Below are 4,510 nucleotides of genomic sequence, written 5' to 3' on the forward strand. Positions count from 1 at the left end.
ATTACAATGATATCGTGCAATTCTAATGTCTTCATTTTAAAACTTTTGATAAAAGACACATTTTTAGTCATATTGAAAATATCAAACAGAGCAAGGAAACAACTAAAGTAATGCCATAGCTGTGATTTCAACATACAAATTGCTTTGCTAATGAACACATGTGTGGCAGATGAGTCAGATGATATTTTTAAAATAAAAAAGCAACTACTAATTGTCTTAATTTTTACTTTTTACTGAAGTTTAGATGGTTTGGTTCACTTTTCTGTAGGTGTATATAATTATTATTTTTGTTGATTTTATCCAGTTATCATCTTTTGTCCATCTTATCTTGTCTAGAGTTTGGGTGGCTGATGCTAGCAATGAAAACGTATTGTGCATAATTCTTTTGGAGGGTTGAGTCAGCTATTAAGGTTTAGTGCGTCTATATTTGTCTAGAAAATGTTTTAGATTTTCCTTTTCTAGTTTGTTTTCATTACACTCCAGCAGCACATGCATGGTGCTTAGTCTATCCCAACATGCACATAAAAGTTTGGGGAGAGGGTCCTTGTATCTTATTAGATATTCTCTATTAACTCTCATTCTAGCTATTTTGGTTTGTTCAGACCTGTTTGACAGTGTGACTAGACTGGTCATCTATTATTCTCCTAGTACCTTTACCTTCATATTTTTTTTAAAATAATGATAATATTATGATAATATTAATGATAATAATGATGATGATAATACAAATACTAATAATTTGAATTTGTATAGCGCTTTTTTACCACCAATTATAGGCAGGCTCAAAGCGCATATTAAAAATAAAAAGAAAAGAAAAACGCACAAACATCGTAAGAACGGAAAAAAGAGTTGTAGATTCAGTATAGATGTGTTTTGGTGACTCTGAGACATTAACGTCACCTCCACTTCTGTTAGTATTCAAATGTTTCTTTTGTGGAACAATCCTAGGCACAGCTCTAAACTTGAAATGCTCAGGAGAATAGGAAAATCTGATCAGGCCTTTCAATGATCGACGCTCTTCAGTTTCCGGAGGCAGGAATCGGAAGTGTTGTACCATTGTTGACAGATTCTGATAAGAGTCTCACCAAAACAGATGCGTCTACCCATGGAGAAGGAAATGAACTCTGGATCGTCACAGTTTGCCATCCTCTCCTGTGAAACGATCAGGTCGGAATGTGTCGGGGTCACCCCAGATGTCTGGAGCTCCCAACATAAAATCCAGGTTGGGGACTAAAGTTCCTTTAGGGATCGTGTATCCACTAAACATCGTGTCATAATCAGGGGCATACGGCAAATTTCATGGCACAGTGTTGACGTCGCAAAGAACTTCCATTTTGACAGCCTCCATGTAAACTAACTGAGGTCTGTCTTGTGTGCTGGGCGCTCGGTGTGTTCCAATAACACTGTGGATCTCCACGCCGCACTTGTCCTGCACGTCAGGGTGGTGAAGCAAGTAAACCTGAGTCCAGCAGATAATTTTAGAACCCGTATCCATGCCGCCTACAAAGTTGTCGAAGAATACCATAAGGAGATTAGCATCTTTAAAATATACTTTATAATCTCTCACTTGCGCTAAAATTGTTTTAAACTGAACACATTCGAACATGTATGTATTGTTGATGTGATGAGATCCTGGCTGCCTGTTACGATGATGTATTTCTCTGATGTAGGCGCCAATACAGTTGTCCTCTATATCTCCTCAAACCTGCGGTAGTGCTCGTGTACAAAAGGTTTAATAAACTGATTTAGCACAAGCCACATGTTGTCCACAAGGCGTTGACACTTAAGGTAATCTCCATGTAGGCATCACAGGTAAGGCATGATAGTGACTACGCCACCCACTCCCCAGTCATTAACAATGGAATCCACCAACATCAGATTATTTCCATGACATTGTCATCATGAGAATTTCCACTGCAGATCAGTAACTCAAGATGAAACCTTGGTTCATCTCTTCGAACGTGAATCAAAGATTCAAGGCAAACAGTGGACACGCTGTGCTTCTCCATCCCTCAAGAAATTCAAGGGCAGCGTAGGTTGGCAAGGTGACGGCTTGTGCTTGTTGTAATTGTGAAGGAGTAAACATGATAAATATCTTATACCAGACATCAATGAGGCGCAGAGATCGAAAATCTAAACTTCACAAGTAGCAACCCGCATGGTCCGTCAATCAAACAATCAAAAGCAGCATGGTTTACATGGTTTACAACGTCGAAAAAGTTTAAGTGTCAATAAAGAAGTTTTATAATCCTGTTAAGTCAAAAACCTAAAACAAGATGGGAGCGAAGAACAGTACACAGAATCCGTCGGTGAATGAAAATATTGATTGGATGAAACGATGCAGCATAAGCAGTGAGGAACAATCCAGAACAGATGAGAACGACACAACAAATATTACTGATTGGTTAAAGTTGCTAAAAAGCGACACAGATCCATTGACAAAACAAAACGGTAGAAGAGCTAGTCACCTGCATTCAGTAAGGCAAATGGACATCAGTCTCTTGCCCCCTTATTTTTATTGATGGTTTTATGGCCATTCTTTCTCACTGTTGGTGAAATAGTTATGTTTAGGTAGGTGACTTTAGGGTTTGGTTCCTGTTTTGTTGCAAACTTAGCAAACTTATCAGCCTCTTCCTTTTATTCCTATATGGGAGGAAACCCAGAGGAGTGAGAAGAACACTACGTTCAGCCTTTAAGTCCCTTAAAATATGTCGCCAAAATTTCTTCATTTATGTATAACCATCCTTTAAAAACTTCGTTGAACATAGCCACATATTTCGTGTGTACTCAACGTATTTTCCGTTTTCCTCGTAACCACGCCTCCTCGAGGAATTTCCTTCACTTTTCTTCACCATTCTTGCTGTTTGCATTAGCTGTCACGTTATCACAGTTGATATTATCTTTGGCTGCTTGTAACTTCAGTAAGTCTTAGAATCTACTACCTCGAGAGCAAAACCATATTACTACACTGAGCATTACCATTATTTATAATTTATATGGAGGAGTCAGAGCAATTTTGCCCGTATAACATTTAGAGATAAAAAAAAGGCACGAGACCCGGTAACAGCTATTTTACTCTGTTGATCTGGCTCCCTAGTGGAAAAGGCATATGCCCTACTCATACTTACTTAATAACAAGAAACCCAGATATTTTCCATTTACTTTTGCTGCTAAATCAAGCGCTGCATGGGGTTATTTATTTATTAGTTATGTCAGCAACATTTAAATAAAGCAATTTCCTGGTAATAGGAGGTTTCTGGCACAAACCACATTTAATAAGTGGATATGACGTCTAGTCAGCTCACTGGTGAACTACAAAATATATAAGCAATAATCACAAATCAAAACAGACATAAACATAACCTATATACGTACAAAGTTATTGGGCTGGTTTCCTTGTGATAAAGACGGGTACATGATGTAGCGACCACCTGAGGTGTCGTTAGGAGCACATTCGCCTAGTGCTGTTGGATCGTGTGGAGAACCCCAGTTGTGCCCTGTATCAGCAGTAAGTAGAAATGTTACCACTCGTATTGTTGTAGGACTGTACACACTCAGAGCACTATACTTACTCAAATACAACAGTAAAACCAAGAACAAGTCATAACCAGGAAGGTCTTCAACGGAGAGAAACTCAACCTGTCTACTTTCATTCCACGAACCCTGACTTCCAACACCTAGAAATTGAGGTTCATTTGTTGGAAAAAAAAATTGAGATCCTTATCAAAATGATTTTCTTTGGAATATTTCGCCATTGTTCCATTTTGTTAAAGATTTGTAAGGGCATTCACTTTCCATGAAATATCACTCCATCCAAACGTGTAAACTGGTAGACAACGATGCTCTTTTCAAATGCATTTTTTATACTTTAAGCGTGTTTTAGGCAAAAAAAAGTTACAACAGTGCACAAACAATCCTTCTCAAGAATCATATTTTTACAAGAACGTAATTTTTGCAAAAGGTCATTAATTAAGCACAATAGCGTGATTTTATCTGGAAAACAAAGAGAAAGCAGAGACAGTAGGTCAGCCACAAACCATCTCGCCCCAGTCATATCGACCTGCTGCCACCAACCCAGCCATGACTATATCGTCCTCCGTAAAACGACAATGTCCAAAATGATCGACAGCGATTCAGCTTTTTATTTTTATATTAAGCCTGAAGTTTTCAAAGAACTTTTAAAGACGACGTTCTCTTCAAAGGTCAATATGCACCGCGCCAAAAAGAAAGTTCATAATTTTATGTCAGATGTCAATGTAATCACGCTTTACGAGATCATGCTTTCTACGAACGACTCAAGATTAACAAAACACGTATACCACATTATGTTTTAGCATAAGACTATAATTTTTCGCTATCACATCATTCCAGTTTGTTTGTGTCATGCATCATATTGCTCACCGAACTCTTGAGAGTCGCAAATCCAGTAGAAGGGTAGAAGGAGGTGTCAGCATGAACAGAGAAAATATTCAATATTTATAATTATAAAATTATGGAGAACATTTTTTAT

The sequence above is a fragment of the Pomacea canaliculata genome, linkage group LG1 (genome assembly GCF_003073045.1).
Source record: "Pomacea canaliculata isolate SZHN2017 linkage group LG1, ASM307304v1, whole genome shotgun sequence".
Classification (NCBI taxonomy): Eukaryota; Metazoa; Mollusca; class Gastropoda; order Architaenioglossa; family Ampullariidae; genus Pomacea; species Pomacea canaliculata.